General features: G+C 47.9%; 1 protein-coding gene and 1 long non-coding RNA gene across 2 annotated transcripts in view; both read right to left on the bottom strand.

Annotated features, from left to right (window-relative positions):
• Nsg2 (neuronal vesicle trafficking associated 2) overlaps positions 1-26336 on the bottom strand; it is a 53808-nt gene that overhangs the window by 5077 nt on the left and 22395 nt on the right. The window lies entirely within an intron of this gene.
• The window catches only part of LOC144378495 (uncharacterized), a 33032-nt gene that overhangs the window by 1217 nt on the left and 5479 nt on the right, over positions 1-26336 (bottom strand). The window contains exon 2 of the long non-coding RNA XR_013440217.1: positions 400-25848. This is a non-coding gene — a long non-coding RNA (uncharacterized LOC144378495). The remainder of the gene's footprint in view (positions 1-399; positions 25849-26336) is intronic.

Raw genomic sequence — 26336 nt, 5'->3', positions numbered from 1 at the left:
GCGTGTGTGCGCGTGTGTGCGTGTGTGTGCGTGTGTGTGCGTGTGTGCACATGTGTGTGCGTGTGTGAAGGTTTCAGACACAGGTGAGTGCCACGAGGTTTTAAACTATTATTGGAGCAGTGTGCTGCCCTCCCCCTCCACTCCCCAGTTCCTCTGCTGAAGCACTGGACAGGAATCAGCCTCCTGCTTAAGACCAGGGTGAAGACAGTGCCGAGTGCAATGATGGGGACATCAGACCCAAGTCCCCAGGCAAGACGTGCAGCCCGCACGGAGACGTCCGTGGAAGCTGAGCCTGGAGCAAGAGCTGCCCCCAGCTCAGTCATGTGCACACAGACTCCCCAAAGATGTCATCTGAATGGCACAGGAAAGGGGGTCGCCCAAGACCACTACCCTACCCACCTGGTCAGTAGATGTTTGTAAAGAAACTAAAAATGCCCAGATTTTCCAATAACCGCAAGGCAGGAACAGTCCCGAGTCCATCAACTGGTGAGTTGATGGTCAGCTAGTGGTCAGTCAGCTCCACACCCACAGAGCCCCCTCCATGGATTTCATCAACTGTGGAGACCAAAATAACTGGAAAGTAAATTGCTTCCTTACTGAACAAGTACGGACATTTGTCTTGTCACCATTCCCTAAAGGACACAACATAACAGCGTTCACCTTGTGTTAGGGAATTATGAAGAGTCTAGAGATCATTTAAAGTACACAGAAGGGTGTCCATAGGTCCTATGCAAATACTACGCGTTTTAGATAAGGGAGCTGAGCATCTGAGCATTTGGTCAGTTATAGGGCTTCCTGGGTCCAATGACCATGACTCTTGAGGGACAACTGTATATGTACACAAGGGAACATTATTCAGTCATAAAAGGGCACGACATATATGTTACAAATGCAGACAGACCACAAAACCACATGCTAAATGAAAGAAATCAGGTGCAGAAGGTCAGATAGCAGATGACCCCACTTGTATGGGATATCCAGAATAGGTGGATCTATAGTCGCCAGGGACTGTGGAGGGGGCAGTGGCTGATGGCCTCGGGGTTTCCTTTTGGTGGTGATGAAAATGTTTTGGGGCCAGGTAAGGGTGATGTTTGCACAACATTATGAGTGTTCTAAATGCCACCCACTTGTTCACTGTAAAGTGATTGATTTTGTATTAATAAACTTTGACCTCAATTTTTAAAAATAAATGCTCAGGTCCCAGACAGCAGCCTGGCACCCACAGTTCTTCCCCAGAAGTGGGGAGCCATCCTCCTCAATGGTGGCTGCAGAGCCACCTTAAAGGACTTAAAGATGTGGCTAACAGCCCTTGACCTCACAGAGTGCTGCCTGGGCCCAGTCAAGAGGGCTGCTCCCAACATCAGCACAAGACATAGCCACGTGTGCGCCAGCCTGCGACTCACAGCTCCTGCACGCAGAAAGGAAGTCAGAACCATAGCACCCACCCCTGCCACTCCAATGGCCTGATGGGGGGTCCAGGGAGTCCCAAAACACCTCCCACCCCAGTGACCATGCACAGAGCCCCAATCTCTCAGCCAACTCGGGAGCAGGGCAAGAGGTCCAAACTCAGACACAGATGACCCGATTTGGGGCTAGACACTCCCCCGGCCAGCAGCAGGTTGGTGAATGGGCCCACCCTTGACATTCCCTGTGCTAACAACCCAGGAGGAGTCGTGTCACCAAAGTGTCACCGCAGCTTGAAAGTGTGAGCAGAGAGGCCTTCAGCAAGTGTCACTGGGACAAGAGAAGGGAAGAGGGAGGCCCTCTTCAGGTACAGTGGCCTCAGTCCCCCTTCACATTAGCAGCATCTGAGGGCCCTTTCAATGCTGGTGGACTGGGCTGCCACAGCCTCAAGGATTCTAATTTTCGGGTCAGGGCCATGGCACTACTATGAACTCCTTGGGTGACGGATTAGACTGGGCAACCAGGGAGGCGCAGCTCCTCTGTGTGGTGGTGACCGGCTGCACATGGTTAGCATCGCCTGGGCAGCATTTGAAATACTCCTGATTCTCTGATTCCACCCTAACCAATGACATCGGGACCTCTTGTGGGCGTAGTTCAGGACTCAGGATGTTCTGAAGCCCCAAGATGCTTCCCTAGTGCAGGCAGGTGGCGGAGAGCGCTGTGTGGACATGGGACGGGTGGCCCCTGTGACCGGTACCATCAAGTTTGCTGTGCTGAGCGGGTGCTGGGGCACAGCCACTCTGTTTCTGGGATTCTGCCCAAGCAAGGCCATTTCACATCAGATTGGGTCACTCGTTCCAGACCGGAATTAAGATGCTGTAGCTAAAGAGTGTGCCTCCTGTCCTGAAGTTTGGTAACTTCTGCAGCTTAGGCCGGCCATTCCTGGAGAGACTTGGAAGGCTGGAAAGTGGCAATGGATCAGGTGTCACTGTCCCTCAAGACCTCAGAGTCTTCAGGCAAGGGAGAGGTAGACAGAGGTGGACACAGGCACTTGCAACACATGGGGTGGCACTGTGACCAACACAGGTCCCAAACGCTCAGGCCAGACTCGGGTCATGGAGTAGAGTCCATGGCCCAAGGAGGCTTGTGAGAGAGGAGGAAGGTGGACATTGGAGCTGGGCCTGAATTCCTGAAATGGAGTCTCCGTTGGTTTTCTAAGTAGGGTCAGGAGTCGGAGGCTTCTGGCTGCCTATGGGTGGATTTCCTGTGGGCTGCTGCACTGGGCATCCTACAGAGCTGGCCGCCTCAGCTGGCCTCAGCCTTTCTGGCAGGTTTGTGGAATTCAGAGCCCCCATGTGCTTGATCCCTGCAGTCAAGCTCCCAATGGGGCGGGTGGGCCTTCAGGGCCTGGGAAAGAAGCCCCCTTCCCAACGAAGCCCCTCTGGACCCGAAAGCCTGAAATCCACGTCAATATTTATTGACTGGGTTTATAAAACTCCATTCCTTGGAGACATTCTAAAGCCTTTAGTTTCACCTCTTGAATTTAACAACCTGGCACTAGCAATAAATAGCTCGTTAGCTTTCCAATGTTGGATGTGACTGGTCCATTAGACGTGATGCTCACCACATGAAGCCCCCTGCTCACCGTCCTCCTGCTCACTCACCCTCACCCACGCAGTGTGGTAATGACAGGGCCGACAGCGAGCCAGGCACTGGCCCATGGTCCCTGTCCTGGGAGGTGCGCTAGGCAGAGTCGGGCATCGAATGCACAAAAACCCAAATGGTGACAAAATCAGAAGGGACCTGGAACAGAGTGTGCAGAGGAGAGGGCATCCTGAGAAGCAGAGCCAGGCAGAGGGGACCCGGGCCCTCCCAAAGACCCCCAGAGGAGACGAGCACAGGCTCCCCAGAGGACCTGGGAGGGGCTGTCTGGCTGTGACTAGAGGACACAAGGAGACACAGTCAAGGTGCAGCAGGAGGGACAGGGGCCAGCCCTCAGAGGCTTTGCAGGCCCGGGCCACCCCAGCCCGGCTCCTGCTCGCCCTCCAGCCTCACGCCGGCCACTGTGGGGCTCACCTCCGTCCTCAGTCCCAGCCCACTCCTGAGTGTCTCTGGCCCTGCCTGGAGTTCCTCCAGGGTGTCCCTGCTTGAGGGCCAGGGAGAAGGATTCCTCAACCTCCCACCTGGCCTGGCTCCTGCCCCTCCCCTGCTCAGGGCCCAGCTGGCTCAGACTCTTCCAGAGCTCCAGGCTCAGCCTCACCTCCATGGCCCTCAGAGCCCCACCTTCTGAGAAAGCCTGGCAGCCAGCAATGTCCTCCCTCTCTGTGCCACACACAGAAAAATCCTGAGCCACAGTGTCAAATTGCAAAAATACCCCCTCCCCTGCCACACACACACTCCCCCCAGATGGACACAAGCCGATGACTTGCATGCGACTAAGCAGACTATGTTCAGGGTGGAGCCCGGAGATGTCACCTTCAGCCTCTGTCCCTCCCATCTTCTCAGTCCCACCCACCAGCAGCCATGCACCCACGTCCAGACAAAGGCCTCTTCACCTGGGAAAGAATCTTACAGCAGCAGCAACTGAGACATAGCGGGCTTCCGTTACTCGACTGAGGCCACGTGGGCACTGAAGGAGCAGAGCAGATTGGAATCGGACGCTTGGTGCTCGAAGGCCTCAATCCTAACCGCTACCTCATTTGGCCTTTTGATGAATGCGTCTGTCCAGTAGCAGCTCTGCTTGCAGGAGTGCAGTGAAGCAAGACATTACACACAACACATCCTGGAAACTTGTTCGGGGAGGGCACATCACTGAAGATGTGGAGACCCAGGAGCTCGAAAGAGAGCAGAGAGAAACGAACATGCTCCCACTGCCCACCCAGCCAGGACTAGGGCCTCACGAAGCTGGGAAACATGAACGTCATTACCATTCGGCTGAGCACAACCTCGGGCAGGTAGTACCTGGTGAGTGGCCCTGTCTAATGAGGAGGGAGAGCCCAGCAAGCCTCAAAGCACCCGGACTACTGGTGTCAGGGAGATTATATTTTGTAGAAAGATGAAAATAGCCACCTGGCAGGCATTCGTCCTCTGAACATGGCAGCAGGAACCCCCAAAGATAGAACTGGGTGGTCCCCAGCCATGTTCCTGGCTCGGCCCACAGATCCTGCCCAAGAGGCTTAAGGGGAAAGGGTGAGGGGATCATGGCCTCTGTAACTTCCCCTCAAGTGACAACCTGGCTTTCCTAGCCCTTTCCCTAGTACCGAGTGGTGAATGGGGCAGGGTCTTTGAAACCAGTCGTCTAGACAGCATCCTGGGTGGTCACGTGTGGTGTGAAGCTATGCAAGCTGCCTGCCTTGGGAGTCCTCCTGTTACTCCCTGTGAAATGGGTTGAAGTGGTGACTTCCTCACATTGGCTACTAAAAGGCTACACAGGGAGTGGAGAGGCTAGGCCTGGCCATTATACCTGCCACCCCATGGGGACGACGTTAGCACACATGGAGCGCATACATGCATGACACCTTTTCTTGTCCTTGGGACTCTGTGGGGTAGGCACTATCAACATGTCCATTTTACAGATGTTGTGTTAGAGGTAGGCAAGGCGAATTTTCATATATGAACTCGGGTCTAACTCATAAGTCCGGCTTCCCAACCAAATGGTAGCCTGCCTAAAAACCTACAAGCTCAATAGAATTTTTTTTTATTAAAAATGTACTGGAAATGGAAGCATGGCTCAGTGGCTCAGAGCCTAGCCATGGGAAGAAAATAATTAAAAATAGCCAGATGTGGTGATACACACTTTTAATCCCAGCAAGTCGGGAGGCTGAGAGAGGAGGATCACAAATTCAAGGCTAGACTCAGGAATTTAATGAGACTCTGTCTCAAAATAAAAAATAGAAAGATCTGGGGATATGGCTCAGAGCCCCTGGGTTCAATCCTCAGTACAAAAAGTAAATTAATTAAAAGGTATTGCAGCATTATCATGAAGATGATATTGGAAAACCAAGATGACACCTACTGTAATCTCACCGGCCTCAACTCATGTCCACACCTCTCTCTCCTTCCTGTCCACGCACATGTCAACACAAAAACCTTGGTTCTTTCTGCTCCACACCATTTTACATGCTCGAGGTCCCTCCAGCTTTCTGTGGTCACACAGGACATCCTCACATACACATCGAGACCACCCAAGAACCAAGAGGGTCCTTAACTTCCCCATCTGCAAAATGTCCCTAAATCATTACACTGATCTATCCCAAACTGCCATGGGGTGCATCTAAGATGAAGAACACCGAAGGAGAGCTGGCTCTGTCAACACTGCAGTGGTGATGAAGGCTTCCTGTTGCTGCTCCTGTTATAATTGTGACCACCAGGGCTACGTTGGCTCAGTTATTTCCCCGGCACCAGGACCATTGGATGTCATTATCACCTATCCCCTGTCCCACCCAGCTGAGTGACTGTTCCTGAAGGCAGGGCCATCTCCCCCTCCATCTCTGAGCTTCCCAGGGCTTGAGGGTCCTGCCCTTTAAGGCTCCTTGCCTGGTCTGTTCTCCCTGCTGCCTAGGGATCTTCCTCAGTTACTCTTCTGAACATCTCACGGAAGCTGCAAGCCCTTCCCTGACTTTCTGTCTCCTGGCATGTAGGGTCTGTGACTTCACTGGGCCACCCAAGGCAATGACAAGAAGCAGAGTCTTGAGGCCCGGGCCTCTGTATTCAGATCCCCCACTCTGCCCAACACCCTGGAGTCAGCAGGCTCCACACACACCTGAGAGGCTCGGATGCAGTTACCTGGCACCTGTGCTTAGGACACCATCCAAAATTCCTTGTCTGGCATCTAAAGAGAAAAGGACGAGGAATTCTCCAGCCTTGGTTATCAAATACAGTTGTCTTTATATATCCCCAGGGAATGGGCTCCAGGAACCCCTGCAGACACTATTCCTGTGCACGCACACTCAGGCATGGCCACGCTCACACAGGCATGGGCACACACACAGTCCTTGTGCCTGGAAGCTCTTGGCTTTCTCCTATTGGCCCCCACCTTTTTCCACAGAGGATCCCGCAACACATACACACACACACACACACACACACACACACACACACCATCCCAGACCTTTCCCTAGAGCACGCAGCTTCTCTGGGGTGCCCACAGCTGTCGGTCCTGGCCATATGCATATGTCTCCATGTTATCATGGCTTCTTGACCTGCTAGTCTGTGCCCCGAGACTGTGAGCTTCGCACGAGAAGGAACTCTGCCCCAGTGACCTCCTGCCCAGCTCCAGGCCTGGGCCTGGCACAGAGAGCACACAGTGAGCCTTGAAGTGCGACATCATTGATTTCAGCCAATCCCATCAGGGAGCCAGGCTGTCTCCTCTGTCCAGAAGGCCAACGATCCAGATGCTGCAAGGGTCTCCCTGCATCCCAGCCAGTCCTCCGGCCTAGACATGGCCTGTGTCGGTCTCCATGGAGACACTAAAACCTGCAGCTCAAAGAGCTTGTTTCATTAAGCTACTTCCATTCCCTCAATCCCCTTTCTTGGCAGAAGAGTTGATTAAAAAGTGGGGAGGGGGCCAGCTCAGCAAAACTGGTTTGGAAAATGAGAAACCATCTTCTCCAAATTCCCATGGATGGCACTGCTAGGCGCCAGTGGGGACTCCTCAGCCAGAAAAATGAACCTAGGTCCTCCTGTAGTTCCCGCAGGGGTAGAAAATAGTGTCCACCATCATCACCAGCCTCCATACATGGCGCCTGCTCCCAACACACGGCCATGCTCCAGGGAGACAGCATTTCCATCCCCTACTCAGTGACAAGGATGAAGGGATCTCTGCCCAGTCTTCTACCTCCTCACACCTCCTTCCTGACCAGACCAGATATGCCAGACCTGGGAGGGCTGTGGAGGCTTTTCTATAGGAGGGTCCCTGCAGCAGGCCTGAGGCTGCTCCCTCTGGGGCACACTGGCCCTGCTGGGCATCTGCAAACTGGGGTTCTAGGAGTGTTCCCGTTCCTGGGCCGACAGGGCAGCTCCCTGTGCCTGAGCTATGTGCACAGTATGGTTTAGGCTGCACATCGGCCTTCCTTAGCATCAGGTATTAGGGTCTGTAAACAAGTCTGGCATTTTGCCAGAGGGAGTGGTTTGTGAAGTAAAGCCAGCGAGCCATTAAGTGTGGAGATTCCTTATTGGTTGACTAATGTATCTAGTTTATGCTAATTAAGATAAGCTGTGTGGAATGTATATATACCCCTCCTGTCCTACAATAAACGGCTCCCACTCCTGCTGTATCAATGTACACAAGTTGTTCGTCACCCCCGGTTAGTTTGCTGCAGTCGGACTGTAATCAGGACCTTGGGCAGGCACTCACCACAAGGTGACTATGTGATCAGCCCCAGTAAAGCCCTGGGCACTGGGTCTCTACCGCTGACAGACATGTCACAATTGTTAGTCAAGTGGGGGTGTCAAGCACTTGGTCTCCACTCATGGAAGTATGTGCCTGTGTCCCTCTGGGCTTGGCCGAGTGCTCCTTCTCCCTTGGGTGATTTTGCTGCGGGTCCCTTTGCTGGAATAAGCCAGAGCCAAACACACAGCTGTATGCTGAGTCCCTGAGTCCTCCTGGTGGGCCCCTGAGCGTGGTGGGTCTCGGGGACCTCCAGCACAGCGCCCGCCTCTGCTTGCTTTCCTGACTTCCCCATTGTGCGCCGGGTGTTTCAGAGCCTGGAAGGAGCTCAGCTTTCCAGGGCCCTGTGCCTTAAAGGCAGGCACCAGGGCCCAGCCCTCCCGTTTCCCTGTCTGCTTCCCAGAGCCGGGGCCCACTAACACCTCTTCTTTTGTTCTGGCCTCATGGGTCAGGATGAAGATAGGGTCTATTCTTCCTGCGTAAAGGAGCAGGCCACCTGGTTTGGGGTCTGTCCCTCTCCTTCTTTGTGGCATCTGGCTGAGGCTCACTCAGTGAGCCTAACACCAAAATTGGAAATGGGCATCCTTCCTCCACAGTCTACATGAAGCTTTTCCCTCTGGTCATGGGCAGCAGTACCCTTTGGGCTATTGCTGAGGGCTGAACATGCTTTGGGTTCACGTGGTGGAAGTGTGGACACAGGTGTGGAGATGTGGGAGATGGAAGAACCCTGAAGCAGTGGGCCGCGTGTGCAGGGCTAGTCCCGGAGGCTCTGCTTTTGAAAGAGAGTAAAGATGCCCCCAGGGGACCCTAGTTGGTTCCCATGAGAGAGTGCAGTCCCTCCCTGCTCTCTGGCTTCCTGTCTCACCATAGGATCCCCCGCTTCTACCAGGATGGCCACAGTCAAGGTGACCTCGTCAGAGCAGATGCCATGTCATTGAGCTTCCAGACTCCAAACCTGTCAGCTAAATAAAACTCTTTTTCTTTTTGTAAGCCCAGCTTTAGGCATTTTGTTTCAGCCATTGAAAATGAACTCACAGCAGCAGGCGACCCCTCCCCAGAGCAAAGTGGGCACAACAGGGTGAGAAGATGAAGACTGTCCCGGGCCTCCTCCTGAGCCACATGTCCTGGCTTTGCTCACAAAGGAAGCCTGCCCCTGGTTTCTTGGATGCTGACCAGGTCAACGGAGCAGGTCTGTGTCTTGCATTTGGAGTCTGTCTTTACATACGGACCTCCTTAGCAGGGAGTCCAAGGAGGAAAGGTGTGGGCACAGAAGCCCCCCTATCCCTGAGCATCACCTGATGCAGGTGAGGAAGGGCTGAGTCTGCATCTACTCAGCCAGTCAAAGTGCTCCCCAGTGTCACTTCTAAAGAACACCCAGAAGCCAAGTTCTCCCTCAAGGCCCAAATGTTCTCGGGCCGGGGGTACGTTTCATGTGACTTTGGTTAGAGCACCTAGGTTCCCATCCGACCCTTCTGACCTGATGAAGACATAAAAATAGGTAATGGCCAGAGCCCTGTTGGGAGGTCAGAACCCCCCATGCTTGCATCCCAGCCCCTCACTTCCTGGGTCTCTTATCACAGCTCCTTGGCCTTGGCTATCTCACCTGGGAATTGGGGTCACAGTAACTACCTTCAAGCACCGACTCTAGGAGGGAAGGAGAGCACCCCCATGGGAATACTGTGCTGGCCACAAAGCCGGAGCCAGAGACCAAGGATCTGGGGGAGCGAATACAGCCTGGGGATACAGTCTTGCTCCCTCTGCCTGCCTCGTGGTCCCCGTGTTTTGAGTGGCCTTTTTCTGTGTCCATCAGGCTGCATTCACTCAATACTAATGACTTCATTCTACTTTGTATTCATCAGACTCAGGCACGTCCCTGGAGAGAGGAGATGACCAGAGTGCTGGCTGACCTGTCTGGCTACTGGGGAGAAAAGAAACGATTCCCTTCAGGTTTGGGGAGATATGGGGATGAGCTGGAGCCTGCCTGTGCTGCTGGCCAGAACTGCTCTCCACTTGCAGCTTCTCCTCCTACTGTCCTTCCCATGACCTTGAACAGGGTGACGTTCTGAAGCCTCAGTTTCTCCAGCCATAAAATAGGAGTCAGAGCAACGCCCCACACTCAAGCTGGAAGGTGCAGTGAGGGCTAGAGGCCGCTGCTGGCTTCATTCTGAAATGGTACACGTTCAATAAATGCCATCCGAGAGACACATCGACAGTTCCTATCAACGAACAGTCCTGGGTGGAAGCGCCAACCCCAAATGACAAGACGTCTGGGAAGCAACACCTATGGGTGGCCCGTGTACTGCCCTCATCTGTTCCATTCCTCAGCTGGGGGACATTCCTAAAGAGGGCGTTGGCTTGGCCACTGGTGCACCCCCAGGGCTGAGATGACTTCACTGGAGGGACTTACAATGTTTTAAACATGGTATGGTCATTTTAGCTTCACTTATTATTAATATCTTTAAACCAACCCAATAAGGTAGGCCCCCATCACTTTTCCTGTTTTTATAAATGAAGAAAATGAAATGCAGAAAAGTTGTCATCTGCCCGAGGACACTCCAATAACCAGTGGAGTAGAAGAGCTTTGAATCCAGGCCCGACCCAAAGGCTATGTGCCCTCCTAAGGCCACCGGTGGCCACTACTAGAGTGGCTTCCTGGAGTATAAAGGGCCTCCCCTCCCCAAACCAACCAGATGGGTCATCATAATGTTTGATCAGCTCCCACAGAAGCCCCTAAAAACCCATTAAAGAAGCCCATTCCCTAAGGCCCTGGTGAATCTTGCTCAGTAAATTGCCTTTTGAGAGTAAATGGAAAATGAAACATCTGTGGCCTCAAACTTTATAGGAGCCATGATTCAGGAGTCTCTTTCAGAACTCAGAGAGGAAAATTCCCCACGGGGAGGAGGACTGGTATAGAGTGTGATTCTGGGGTGTGGAGTCAGGAATTCATTAATATCTGTGAAATCCTTGAAAGAGAAAAAGCACCATTTAAATTGGAGCATTCCAAGGCAATAACTCATTTCCCAATTTAATGTGATATTGGCATAATCGTTAGAAAGAAGAAATGAGGGTTTGGAGCCCTGTTTATACAGGAGATAGATCTCTGGCCCCTGAAGTATTTTTCATTTTAAAAGTTCAAACTACCATTCAACTTGGGCTGGAGGATACCAAGATCTTTGACGGTGAATCTCTTGCAGGAGAAGGCTGAGGCCTTAATTCACAAGCTTGTGTCTTTATAAGGCAGCAAAGCAAATACAGAATAGATCTAAACATGTTACCTACTATAGCAACCTGTCAAGAGCACAGAGCAGCCAGCCACCCCTGCTCAGCCCCTCACCGAAAGCACAAAGCAGGCCAGCAACAGAAGGAAGTCCTAAGGGCCAGGTGGGAGTTCTGGGCATGCTGGGGAACCTGCCCCAACCACAGGGGACAGCAGCTGCTTGGCTTCAGTTTGTCGTCAGGGAACAAGGCAACGAGGTCCTACAATGACAGGCCCGATTGTTCAAGAATAGACAGTGATCCTGAACTTCACGTGAAATTTACCAATTTTTAGACTGGGGGCAGCAGGTCCGGTGAGTGCTTTCATGAGTCTCTGTTCACTGCTCACTTTAAACCTTTCAACAACCCAGAGCAATAGAGCTATTGATCCCTATGTGGTAAGAAATAAGTTTCCCAAAGCAGTTAGCCCAAGACGAGACAGCCAGTCCTCCTTAATCTGCCTTGGGCAAGGTCCAGGGAGAGGTGGGGAGTGTGACTGGTCTGAGGCTCAGTGTAGAGCCAGTTCCCAGGGGCCACCACTGGCAGCTGTGACCAATTATTGGATGGGACAGGGTGGGAAGTCAAAGGGGTCTGGAGGTTGTACACACAAGGGGAAAAGGCCTGCTGCCTCTACCACCGTGGAGGGATCTGGGGGAGGGGAGAAGGACTTAACATTCATTGAGCATCTGCTGCAGGACAGGCCCGTAACTTCATGTGTATGGCTTTACTTTACATCCATTAACAATGGTCAGATGAAACGGCTATGGTTCTCATCTGCCCAAAGTTCAGTGAGGCTAGGAGCCTTCCAGGACCACACAGCCAGGCCAGAAGGAGCCTCTTCTTTCTGACATTTGCTCGACACACCTGGGCCTTCCTCTCACTCGGGCTGTTGAGCTTCTACCACAATCTTGTGGATCATCAGCCTTTTGGAAAAATGATCCAGACAAGAAAACTCCCACAGTGTTAACAGGGCCATTTTTCACAAAATGCAACTCGGTAAATTAAGAAGTCCTATAGCCTTGCTGTCTCCACGGGAAGTGACTGTATCTACAACTCTGTCCCAACACGCAGGCAAGAGGGCTTTGAGCATCAACATCACCAAGTTTATTTACTGTTTCCTTGAAGATGATTTTAACTTATTATTAAAAAAAAAAAAATGAGAGCCCGTTGACAGTTCCACCTACAGATGGCACAGTATTTAGTTCTGGCTCTTCAGAGACGAGCACCCACAGTCTGAAAGCACAGCAAGGGAGCTGGGAGGAGAGGCCAGGCAGACTGACCTAGGATCCGACATCTGCTCCATCCTTTACCTGCTGCGTGGGCCTTAAATAAGGAATGCCACATCTCTGAGCCTCAGTCTCCTGATCTTCAAAATTAGGATCCATCATTTCCCAGGTATTCTGGGAAGACTTCCAAAGATCCCGGAAGCAGAGGTCCCCTAGGGCTGGAAATTATTCCTGTGGTGATTAATTAAAGATCTTCAGAAGCAATTACAAATACAGCCAATTGCTCAGCTTCCTGCCACTAAGTGAGCCAGAGGCCTGGCTTTGTTTCATCAAGATGGCCTGGTGAGTCACAGCCTAATTAACTTTGTCATGGTTTTACTGGGACAGACATCACCACTCTCTGACTACATGTCCCTTATAAGCCACTCTGACTAGAACACCAGGCCAGCATCTGACCCAGGATCACAAACATGGCCTGCTGGGAGCCACAGAAAGATACCTCCACTAAACCAAGTACGTTCCCTTTCCCTCCACTGAGGTCTTACGGTGGCGGTAGTTTGGGTCCACGGGTTTGTGTGCATATTCAACTCTCACCTCCGCAGCCCAGGCAGAGTGAGGGGCTCCATGGCCCAGAGCCAGCTGCCAGTGTCTCTGTGTTTATGGAAAGCTCTCCTGGAAGAGCTGTGGACAGAGCCCAGGGGGAGGTGAGGCTCAGGTCAGGGTACTTCCCGGATACAGAAAATGAGGGCAGCAGGAGATGCAGAGAGGATGCAGAGCTCTTTGCCACAGATCCCCAGAAAGAAGTCTCAATGAGCCAACTAAGGACACTAGCTTGACACCTCCCTGGGCCCAGCCAGGTTTGGACTGAAATGACTGCTCCTGGTGGGCTAAGGCCTTGAGGACACATCACAGGCAGGGCCTTCTGTATCTGGCAGGCCTGGGCTACCATAGGTGCTGCACACATCTGTGCTGAGAAAACAGACCCCATGTAACCTGTGTACTCACCTCATTTTTGCCACACCCCCACCTTGTCCAGAAATGATGGAAGGCCACTGGGCGAGTAACCTCTACCACGCATCAAGTGCTCCCTATGCCCCGTTCTGCCCTAAGCACCTCACACAGCTCCTCCACTGTCTTCAGTTATTCTAGGCTAAGCATCACTGTTTCCGTAGGAAGGGACTGTAAAAATCCAAAATCCATGACGTCCCAAAATCCAAAGTGCTCCAAAATATGAAATTTTTTGAGTGCTGCTCTAATGCCATAAATGAAATTCCATACCTGACCTCACACATGTCACAGCCTAAATGCGAATACAACAAAACTGCTCTCTGAGATCACCTTCAGGATCTGGGTATCGGGTGTGCATTGAGAAATGAATGAATGCTGGCTGAGACATACGCAAATATTCCAAAATCTAAAATCTGACATACATGCATTTTGGATAAAGGGTGCTCGAGGGTGTGATATCTGTGATAGGTATCATTGTTGTTGCAATGAGGTAAGTGGAAGGAACGAGAATGGGCATTAAGTTGGAGACAGTAGGATAACAGTACCCCAGCTTGAAGTAGATGCATAATAAATTAGATCAAGGTTTTCTAGAAACCTGAGGAAAGACAGGCACTGGAGCAGCAATAGTATGCACAGAGTCCAGAAGATAGAAACGAATTGGCAGCTCAGAAGATGCACCAATGGTTCCTGACTTACGTGGCCTTGGGTGAATTCCTTCCCCTTTATCCTCTGTCCAAAGGGAGTGATTCCAATAATGTCCCATCGGGGCAGTATGAAAGTCAAGGAGATGACAAACACAGTAAGCATGTCTTCTGAAACCCGGGAGATGTTCCCCCAGTGCCCGCCCTGCTGTCTTGTTTTGGCCTTTTCCCCCTCTCCACTTATTGGAGGAGGCACCTTGGAGCGTGGGTGTTGAGCGTCAAAATCATTGACATTACTGAACAAGGAGGCTCTGGGATTTTCGAGTGCACCTGCTCCTGAATTTCATGAGCAGTGGGCGGATGAATGGCTTGATGAGTGCTAGCCTGGCTTCCATTCGAAATGAACATAAAAATTCAAGCAGCAATGGGCTAACAGAGATGATAGGAAAAAAATGCTCCATGTTCCTAACCAAAATGCAAATCAAAACCACAAGGAGACTTCACATCAACTATCAAAAAGACAAAAAAATAAAAATAAAAAAAACAAATACAAGGGAGTATGGAGAAAGAAAGCCTTGCCACTGCTGGAAGGAGTGTGTGTGAATCAGCACAGCCACCATGGAGAAGGGGATGGCGGTTTCCCAATAGAAAAACCCTAGACAGGGCAGAGGGGCGGCAGAGGAAGGGAGGGGGCATGGGTCATTAATGATGTGGAACGTGATGATCATTATTATACAAAGTCCACATATGAAGACATGGATTGGTGTCAATATACTGTGTATACTACCAGAGATATGAAAGATTGTGCTCTATCTATGTAATAAGAATCATAACACATTCTGCTTATAATTAAAAAAATAAAAATAGAACTCCCATATGACCCCGCAATCCCACTGAAGGGAAATGGAATCAGCATGCTAAAGAGACTTTTTCCTGTCCATGTTGACTGCAGCACTACCCAAAATATCCAGGTTATGGAGTCAACCTAGGTGTCGATGATGGGCAAATGGGTCAGGAAAATGTATTTTTACACAATAGAATATCATTCAGCCATATAAAAGCACACATTCTGTCCTTTGCAACGACTTATGGGTCTGAAGGATCCTATGGTAACTGAAATGTCAGACCCAGAAAGACAAACATGGCATGGTCTCACACAGAGATTGTCTAAATTCTGGATTTCGTGGAAGCTGGGAGTAGAGTGGTAGTTACCAGGGGCTGAGGCCAATAACAGAGGAGGAGAAGGCTGGCAAGTGGGTACAATGTTAGAGTTAGATGGGGACAGAGCCTATAACACAGAAGGGTGAGCATCACACCCAATAATGCACTATGTGTCTCAAGAGAAGATTTTAATGTAATCACCATAAGTAAGTAATAAAAGTCAAAGATGATGGATGTACAAATTACCCTGAGTTAATGATTACCCAATATAGACATGAATCAAAGCATCACCTGTACTTCATAAAGATGTACAAATATTATGAGTCAATTAAAAACGAATTTTTAAAAACCTAATAAGAAAAATGAAGAAATTGATTTAGGATAAATAAGAATATATGAATGACTGATATTTTCAAAAGATTTGAGTCATTCCAATAGATGGGACAAAATGAAAGGGGCCTCCCACTCCCAATCCCCCACCCCACAATGCTGTGTTTCCCATCTGCTCAGTAAGTCCCTCCTCTCCATCATCTCCTGCAACTGAGAAGTGCGTGGATTCTCCTGGCCTCGATTTTCCCCCAGCTCTTCAGAGAACTGAATTGGAGAAAACCTTATTCACATGTTACAAAGTGAGCCCCAAACTGGTGACCTGGAGGGATGCCAAATGAATATTAACCCCGGAGCCAGGCACCTGGCTGCAGCAAGGTGGTCTGGGAGAGACCTTTAGGAGGCACACTGAGGAGGAGTGTGATGGAGGTGGCACTCCTGAGCCAGCCTGGAGGAAAGGGAAAGTGTGATCAGGTGTCAGGCGGAGAGAGCCGCCCACACAGAGGCACACAGTGGAGGCCCACAGAGGCACACAGGTGGATCGGTACTGGATGGTGAAAGATGGGCTTCTCTGCTGAGCAGAGGCAGCCCGCAGATAAGGTGAGGGTCAGGTTCAGAGCTCACTGGGAGATCTGGAGAGCTGGCAGGCGCTGAGCACCCAACGTTCACGGCACAGTTACACTTGAATTTAAAAAATCATGATGGCGATTTGGATGGAAATTGATTTGGAGGGGTGATATTCGAGAGGAAGGAAGACACAAGTCAAAGGCTATAAGAATAATCTAGACCCAAACAAGTATTCACAACCCAGAGTACTTCACAGCTGAAGACTGCACTGGCACGTGGGCAGATACCAAATCAAGGAGATGAACTTACACTTTCTGGTGCCAACTGTGTTTTGATGCTATCTGTATGTTATCCGAATATCCTATAAAATGAGTATCTCTACCTTGCAGATAAAAGACTTAAAACTTAGGGAGGTAAGGAAATGAGCCACAAGCAAAGCAAGTCTGATGGTTTCCCCAGCCCATAGATCAATGTGTTTGAACTTTGCAGACCTGCATCAGAAACAGGAGCCAGAAGCAAACAAGAAAGGAAAGACAATCTGTTCCATCTTATGAGATATTGTTCTCTAGATTCAAGAATGACTAATGGATGCATAAAAGGTAATTTGTAAATACAGAGCCCCAAGTTCTATTAATATTCAATGATAAATGGTGATGCTTTAGAATCAAATTCACAGAAATAGAAATTTCCTCTGTTTGATAGCATCTGGGAACATTAGATTGTGCATCATGACATCATGAATCACCCACGTCACATATCCCAAGGCCTGGGACATGGTAGGCACTCTTTGAATACATATTGACTGAATGAGGCCACTTGGAGAAAAATCACCGAAGGGAGTTACATGAAGGGAATGACGATAGATGTATTTCAAAATACAATCTCTCAAAGTTTTAGAGAGGCAATTGGGTGTAAATAGATTTTGTTTATTATTTCTTCACGTTTACAGAAAACTAACACACTCTCTCAACCACACTAAGCCAGAAAATTCTACGGGTCTATTATTATTATTATTATTTTAAACTTAAACAGATTATGTCCCAATGATTTCCAATTTTCTAGAGCCTGAAAAAAGAAAAAGGCACATTGTAATCTTTTATTTGGAAGCAGCATAGCATTATACCAGACCTGACAGAGATACCACAAAAAAAGAAAATACAAACACACAATATGATTTAAACAAAAATCTTTAAATAATATCCTGGAAAACAAGACTCAGTGGTGCATGATGAACAAATGAGAATATATAAGAATGGCTTAATATTTCAAAATACCTTCATATAATTTACCATAATATTGAGTCAAAGACTAACTATGTGATCATCTCCACAAATGCAGAAAGGTTATTTTGGGGCATATCCATCAAAATTGAAATGGCAAAATACTAGAAACAACAGACCTCAAGTTGCTGATCAATGCTACTAGACAAGAAAAATAACATGATTGTAAAAATTGGAAATAAGAAATAACATAAGAAAACCAAATATCAGAAGAGGAGAAGCAATATTCGACTGGGGAAGATGAAATAATCATATATCTAGAAAAACTTAAAGAACCAAATGTTTAAACAAATCATCAGAAACAATAAAAGAAATTGGCAATTGCCTGGTGGCAAACAAGTGTACGCAATTCAAAGGCAAGAGCTGGACTGTAACTCGGTGCTGGAGCCCCTGCCCAGCACACCTGAGGCCCCAGGTTCAACCCAAACACTGCAAAACAGAAAAACACGAGAAACACCAAAAGCAAATTATTAAACATAAACAAAAACCAGTTAGGAAAATATAGTGAAATAAAGTGTTCCTCTTAGCATATCAGCAAAACGAGATAAAAATACAACAAAAACTGAAAAGGTGATTTTAAAGCCCGGTTGGGAGCCATGAGAGTTCCACGAATGGTATGTTAAATCTTGTTTCCAGACAGAAGTCTTTAGTATTTTAAAGCTGTTGCTTCTTCTAAGATTAATCTATAAATAAACAATCCAAATTAAAAAGTAACAGGAGTGCTTTGAAGACTAAAAACAAACAAATAAACATGTATTTGGAAAGGTAAATATGCAAGAATGGGTAAAGAATTTCAGAAGAGTAAAAGGAATGAGGAAAGAGCAGTATAGGCAGATATTGAGGTACATCATAAAGCTACGTAACTGAAGAAATTTGGTTCATGATACCAAACAACTGTCAGAACAGTGGAAGAAAAGAGAGAACCCACATGAACTTAGATACTTATGGAAACGCAGTATCTGAAAGAAGGTCACGTGACAAAGAAGGAAAAGGATTAACTAGTGACTGTCAAACATTTGATCAATAGTGAGCTAGATGTGTGTGTGTGTGTGTGTGTGTGTGTAAGTAAGTAAGTAAACATCACACTGAATCCCATTCCATTTTTGAATGGAAAAGTGCCATTCAAAAAGAAATAAAAATTGGATTTCTACCTCACTCTTTACTCAAGAGGCAAATTCCAGATAGAACAGCATTTGACATAAAAATAAAATCATAAAAGTACCAGAAGAAAATGAGTTTAGGGTAGAAGAGGCTTTAATACTTACAGAGACAAATGTATCGATGTTTTCTTTATGTCTTCTAAAGTTAGTAATGAATTTGAATTAAGGCAAAAAGTAAAAAAAAAAATCCTATAGGATTGAAAAAGAGGTTTTGCCATAAACAAGACCAAAATGCAAAACAACAACTGAGAGAAAAAAAAAAACAGGCGAAGTAGAAAAACCAAGTTTGTAGCTTTGGGAAGAGTCACAAAAATCAGTAGGGAGGAACTAAAAGTAGTCCAACCAATAGGAAGCTTTCCAGGAAAGAACCAAAGGCCAAACAGCCAATCAACAACAACAACAAAATGCTGGCAAGGATGTGGAGGAAGGGGAGCTCTTCACACTGTTGGTTAGAATGCAAATTAGTAGGGGCATCAAAGAGAACAGGGTTGTCTTCAAAAAGCTAAAAATAGGTCTACTATATGACCCAGGTATCCCACTCCTGGGTATGTATCAACAGGAAATGAAATCAGCATCCCAAAGAGGTACCTGAATGCCCATGCTCATTGCAGCTCTATTCACAATAGCTAAGATATGTAACCAACCTAATGCCTATGAACAGACAAATGAACAAAGAAAATGTGATAGACATATACATATATGTATACATATATGTATGTGTGTGTGTATATATATATATGACATACATACAAACATATATGTATGTATGTATACACACATATACATTCTTACACAATAGCATATTATTCAGGCATAAAGAAGAATGAAATCCTACTATTTGCAGCAAAATGGATGGAAATGGAGGACATTAGGTGAAATAAGCCAGACACAGAAAGACAAGAACAGCCCTGCATGTTCTCTCCCACTGTGGAAGCTAAAGTCCACCTGATTGTAGAATAGTGATGATAGAGGCTGGAACAGGAGGAAGGAAAGTGGATAAAAGGAGGTTAGATTTGATCGATGCTCACTAGATGTGTGTGTATGTATGTGTGTGTGTGTGTGTGTGTGTGTTTGTGTGTGTGTGTAAGTAAATATCCCACTGAACCCCATTAGGAAGTTCAATTAATATATACTAAGCAAAAAAAAAGAAAGAAAGAACGTCAAAAGAGGGTTAATTTCACCAATAATGAAAGATACGCAAAGTTAAAAGATGAGGTCTTGTTATAGTTGAGATCTGGAGTGTGCTCCAAAGGCTCATGTGTTGGAGGATTGGTCCCCAGATGGTGGCACTATTGGAGGTGATAGAGACTTTAGGGGAGGGGCTAGTTGGAAGAGGTGGGGCACTGGGGGTGTGCACCCTTCCTCCACCTCCCTTTTTGCTCTGGGTGCCATGGGCTGAGCATGGCTCCACCCTGCCCCTCTTCACCTCCAGCCCGAAAACAATACAGCCAGCTGACAGTGGACTAAACCTCTGAAATCAGAATCCAGAATTAATCTTTCCTCCTTTAAGTTGCTTTTCTCAGGTATTTTTGTCACAGTGACCAAAAGCTACTATTAACACACGTATCATTTTCTATCTATGTTATTTAAAATTTTTAGTTTATAAAACTTGCTGCTGGCAATGTGGGAGGAACACATTTTTATGCATCGTGGAGGAAGTATAAATTGGTGGAAATATTTTGGAAGGCATTTGGCAAAAAAAAAATCTACTAAAACTGAGGATTTATCTATCCTCTGGCAAAATTCCTAAGGTTAAAGATGCCTCGGTCCCTCTGGGTGGCTATTACAAAATACCATAGACTGAGTGACTTATAAGCAACAGAAATTTATTTCTCACTCTTCTTGGGCCTGCGAACTCCAAGATCAAACTGCCTGCGCATTGAGTATCCGGCCAGGGCCACTTTCCGGTTCCTAGGTGGCACCTTCTCAATGTATCCTTACATGGTAGAAGGAGCAGGTATGTTGCTTAACTACTTTATAAGAGCCCTAATCCCATCTGTGAGGGCTCCACTCTCATGACCCAATCACCTACCCAAGGGGTCCACCTCCTAATACCACCATCATGAGGGTTAGGGTTTCAACACCTGAAATTGAAGGTGACCTGCACTTTTAGAACAGAGCACAGTGTGTGTGTGTGTGTGTGTGTGTGTGTGTGTGTGTGTGTGTGTGTGTACACAAGGCAAGGAAGTTTCCTGCAGGATGGTTTTAGTAGCAGAAGAATGAAGGCTAGAGAACAATAGTGAGCTAATTGAGAACCACGATGAAGCATCCTCAGTCTACAACCACGGACAGGAACAAAGATGTCCAAGTGCTGATGTGGAAAGATCCCCGAGATATATCATTAAGAAGAAAAAAAGTAAGATACAGAAGAATGTGTATAAAATGATCCCATTTGAGAAAACGAAAGAGGATGTCAAATGTCATTTGCATATATAAATATAAATACTGACATGAGGAAAATGTCTCTGGGTAGGAACATAAAAAATGATTCCTGGGCGTCCAACAGAATGCTCTGCACTCATGGAAATGCTTTGTGAATCTCAGCTGTCCAATACGACAGCTCCCAGGGTCACGTGGCTATTAGCACTTGAAATGTGGCTCACACAACTACAGAATTAAATTTTGGATTTCATTTTGATTCATTGAAATGTGTATGGCCACACTGGCTCAGGGGTATCCAATTTGGACAGCATGGACCTAGAAAATGGATATTTGGGGTGAGAAGGATTATGAAGGGGAAGAGAGGGAGCTTATGCTTCTCTAAACTGTTGGATTTTGTGTTTATCTTATTAAAAAACAAAAGTTCCCTCAAAAAATAGAAGCAGCTCAGGAGGCTGAAGCAGGAGGATCACAAACTTCAAAGCCAGTCTCAGCAAACTAGCAAGGCCCTAAGCAGTTTAGAGAGACCCTTTCTCAAAATAAAAATTAAATAAATAAAAAGGCCTAGGGACGTGTCTCTGAGGTTAAGCGCCCGTGGGTTTAATCCCTAGTACAAAAAGTTACCTTTTTGTTTTTTTCAAAGCCTCAGAGCCCACAGGGACCATAGAACTGAATCAGGGCTGTTTCTGTCCTCAGGGTCCAGAACCATGGAAAAAATACATCAAGACTGAGTTGTTCAGGGGCTGGGGATATGGGTCAAGCGGTAGCATGCTCGCCTAGCGTGCGTGTGACCCAGGTTCGATCCTCAGCACCACATACAAACAAAGATGTTGTGTCCGCCGAGAACTAAGAAAAAATAAATAAATATTAAAATTCTCTCTCTCTCTGTCCCCCTCTCTCTCTCATTTTCTCTTTAAAAAAAAAAAAAAAGACTGAGTTGTTCAGATTTCACCCTAAAGGCTGAGTCTCAAGCAGGGGAAGGAGGTGACCACGTGTGAGCCTTTGTTTGTCTTTGTGTGGTGTTTGTTTGTTGGTTTGTGTGTTTGGTTCCAGGGATTGAACTCTGGGGCACTCACCACTGAGCCACATCCCCAGCCCTATTTTGTATTTTACTTAGAGAGGCTCTGGCTGTGTCATGGAATGTCAAGACCCCAGACGGGAGCTGGAAATGAGGGAAGCAGTTGAAATGTATGCAAGACCTATTTTTATCATCCTCTATAGAAAAGGTAATAAAGCTATTTATGGACCTGAAATTGCATTCAGTACATTCTGCTTGAGCATGAAACAATCATATTTGGTCTGTTTAAAGTCACGCAGAGCCAAGGGAGAAGGACAAAAGAGTGTGCTTTTCCTGCCTCCTGCCGCCACCCCATTTTTTATTAAGCCTTCTACCACCTTCAAAGTCTTTTGGTCTTCACCTTCACTAGTTTTCCTAAGGCTTCAAACCTCCAGGAGATTGCAAGGATAAAAAACTGAAATGCTAGACAGATCTAGCTTATGTTGCTGGCACAACTGTGGTCTGATTCCTGATTCTAGACCCAAAAAACATGCTGGTAACTTCTAGACAGAGGTTTCCTGGCCCTGCACCATGGACAGTTGAGGCAGGATGACTCTGTGCTATGGAGGACTGTCCTGTGCCTCATACGATGTGCAACAGCCTCTCTGACCTACTGCTGGGTGCTAACAGCAGACACAAAGGTACCCACGGTTGTGGCAAGCAACCTTGTCTTCAGGTGTTTCCAAAAGGTCCCTAGGGGACAAACTCATCCCTGGTTGAGAACCACTGTCCTAAAACGTCATGGCCACATGACTCTGGAGATCAGCTCACACAACCACCCATTGTACAGATGGGAGAACCGAGGTCCAGAGACCAAGGCCCAAAACAGGTTGCTCCTACTCAGTTTGGAGAATTCGGAGATCAGAGGTTTATTTTTAGTTTTAAGAAAGGCAATGGAAAAACAGAGAAATTCGAATTTAAGTCAATTTCATCTAATTCAATATTTACTTATGTCCTCTCTCCCTACGTCCTACATATAATCCAGCGGAGAATTTCTGTGTAATAATCTGGTTTTCAAGCCACAAATGCTACTAAAAATAATAATAACTCTCCCAGCATTTTCATTTTCCATGTGTTCAGAAGTAAGAGAAAATGTCTAATACACATCTGAGGCCACTGCAAGCCAGGAATCGTGCTGGCACGTCATGAGGAGAAGCATTATGCCACTGGTATCCCCGTTTTTGCAGAAAAGGAAATTTAGGCTTCTTAAAATCAGATGACTTGCCCAAGATTACAGAGCCTCTAACCATCTGAGCCCAGGCCTGTCCCACTGCCAAGTAAAACAGAGCTCAGAATTAGAATGAATTCATGGCGATCACCCTAAAGAAGAAAGTCCTCCCGCTGCCAGGGTCACAGAGCTGCATAGCTCGTCAGCATCCTCAGGAGGAAGCTGGGCCTGCATGGCAGTTGCTATGACAACCAGTTTTCCTATAATTATAGAACACAGTGGTGACATGTCGGGCTGCGCACGCAGTCACTCTGCTAGGGCCTGTCTTCCTCCGACAGCTCCAGGAGAATAAGCATCATAAATCCAAAAACACACACAAAAAAATCATATTTAGTGTCCTCACACATTGCAGCAGCAGAGGCCCAGAAACTGAGAGCCAGGAGCGGCCCTCCCTCCTGTGCCTGGGATCATGAAGCGGGTCGTGTGGCAAGCTTGAGGAAAATGGCATTTCTCTCTTGGGAACTGTTTTCTTATTTTCTCCTTTTGGATCAATGCTTCTCAGGATTTGGCCAAACGGAGAATTCAAAGACAATAAAGGAGAAAAATACAACCCGATACCTGGCAAATGGGTACGTGCAGCAAATTTTTAGTATTCTAGCTACCACTTTTCAGTATAGTTTGATTTAGACCCTTCCCCAAAGGGCAGAGTTTCCAAATTCAGAAAATAATGTTGACCAAGAGTGCATTTGTGTGCATGTGCGCGTCAACACTTGGATGCCTGCCTTCTGGGAGAGGAAATTCCAACTGCCCCTGACACTGTGTGACCCTGACCACCTTTACTAGCCTCTCTGATGCTCAGTCTCCTCATCCGCACATTAGATGCAAAGCCTACTCATTGGGTACATTAAAGACAAAGTAGGAAGCAACTAGCAAACTCTGTGGCACATCAGGGGTGTTCAGTGAAATGGAAACTTATTATTATTCCTTAATTATAAACAATAACCTTAAGATGTTATTCCACTTTCCATGAGCTAGGAACTGGGATGCCCTTATGAAGCCCTTCCCTCACCACTACCTTCAGCAACCAACCCAGACAGGTCGGAGGGGGAAACTAGAAAAGCTAAGTCCCAGCAGGAAATGAGACCTGAACTGTGTCACGGGCAGAAAACAGGATGGAAACAGAGGTAGAAGAGACTGAGTGGCAAAGAGCCGAAAGTATAGAAGGCAGCTTTGCAGGGAAATGAGAACCCTGGGCCCTGGGGCCTGCAGGCAGTCTGTGACAGAGGAGCAGGAGCTACAGCAAGGGTGACCTGGGAGAGCTGCCGTCTGTGCTAAGGATTCCACCCAGTGGATCCAGGGAAGAAGGAGCCGTGGAGATTTCTCAAGCCAAAAAAGCAATCTGGTGATCTACTCTGATTTTGCTCATCAGAGGTAAAGGGGATGGGACAGAAATGGAGAGTGAGTCAAACTGGTCTCGTGGAAAGGGGAGCAGCAGCTGAGCTGGGGCAGCATCAGTGGGGATGACAGGCCCACGGGGACCAGGCATGGCTTCCCACAGAGACCCACCATGGCGGGGGCACTTCATCCAGTAGGATGACCCACACCCCAGGAAGGACACTACCATGTGATGACAAAGGGAAGCTCACATTTATGACTACTATGGCCCAAGAGAGTTAATTCCTATTGTCTCACCCGGGCCTCACCACGAGCCTGTGATGGAGACATCATTCTCCCACTTCACAGACTGGAAAACAGACTCAGAAAAGAGAAATGATTGGCTTCAGTTCACATAGACCCACCGTGTAAACCCAGCCCGTGTGTCTCCCCTTTTCATACCCTGCCTTCTGCACAGCGATGCCCTGGCAGGAGCAGTTGCAGGGTGGTGTTCCCTGGTGTAAATACTCCCCCAGTGGCTGACTCTGATCTCTCAACAGTCTGACAGCTGGCATCATTGACTTACCCAGGTTGGTTTGCATCCATGACAATGAGAAGCCAGCAATAGAATCCGCCCACTCAGTTGCCCTCGGAGTCATTGACCCTCCCAGCCTTCATCTGACCCCTGAGTCTGCTCTTCCCTAGAGAGCAGCATGTCTATTTTCTCCCTCTGGGAAATATTTTGTTAAGAATAATAATAAGCCACATTTTCTTTTCCACTATCAATTAATAGCAATATATGCTCTTGAAGGTCACTCTAAGATCACAGCCTTCAGGCCAGAAGAAAGCATCCAGCCAAAACCAGGCCAGCATCTTTGCTCTGATTTTCAATAAACTCTAGCCAGAAGTGAAATAATAAAAATTAAATGCCGCTGCGGCCTTTCTTCAAGTGCTCCTGTGCAAATTCTTCTTACATCAGCTAATGGCTTGCTCCTCGCCCAGCAGGCAGGGTTCTTAATAGCTTGCCTAAAAATGTTCCTCAAAATTAAAAAAAAAAAAAGAGGAGAGCAATAAAAACCAAGACAACAGATAATAAAGTCAGATCTCTTGTCTCTAGATGCTGCTGTCAGCAAATATGAGAATCCCCCCCGACGGCCGACAACCCTGGAGATTGGATGAGAAACTGGTGGAAGAAATGGCAGAGCCATAATGAGGTCTCAGCCCAGGAGGAAGTGGGGTCCGGAAGACGGTACTCACGAGAAGGTGTCATCGGCAGGAAGCTGAGGAGGAAACAGAGGCCTGGCTGTAAATAAGCCTCCGGGCCAGCGGTGTGGCCTTTCCTGGTCAGCGCAGCTCCTTGGTTCACTCACTTGGTTCGCTCACTCACCCCTTCCTTCCTTCGTTCCTAAAGACATCGTTTAGTGCCAGTCCTGCTGAGGCACTGGCTGGGAACCTGGGTGCAAAGAAGAGCCACCAGTCCTGCCTCCAAGAGCTTAGGGTCCCATTAGTGGTGGCCCCAGCAGGGACTGGAGGAGGCCAACATCTCAACTGGTGCTGGAATCGAGGGGGGTGGACTGGCTTCACATGGGCCAGCCGGCGCCCTTTGGGCCTAGCATTGAGGGATGAGTGGGGAAGTGGCCTAACGGCCAGAGCAGCCAAGGTTTCCCTCCTAAAGGGACAGCAGGGACAAGGCAGGGAAGCACAAATGGCCGTGTCAGGAGGGACAGGTGAAAGCTCTGGGGAGGGCAGGGGACCTGCGAGAGCAACAGAAACCAGGCAGGATTCTCAGCCTGGGTAGGAGCCCAGGTGGGAGCCGAGCTTTGCAAAGTCTCCTCCTCTGGGGCCATGGAGGGACGGAGAAAGGAGGCCAAGGACCAGGGAGGAGGTTGGACAGGTGACACCGTCAGCCTAGACCAACACGTGAGTAGAGGGACAGCCACT

This window comes from Ictidomys tridecemlineatus, chromosome 1 (genome assembly GCF_052094955.1).
Source record: "Ictidomys tridecemlineatus isolate mIctTri1 chromosome 1, mIctTri1.hap1, whole genome shotgun sequence".
NCBI lineage: Eukaryota > Metazoa > Chordata > Mammalia > Rodentia > Sciuridae > Ictidomys > Ictidomys tridecemlineatus.
The sequence above is the reverse complement of the archived record's forward strand: the minus strand, read 5'-3'. Positions and strand labels throughout refer to the sequence as shown.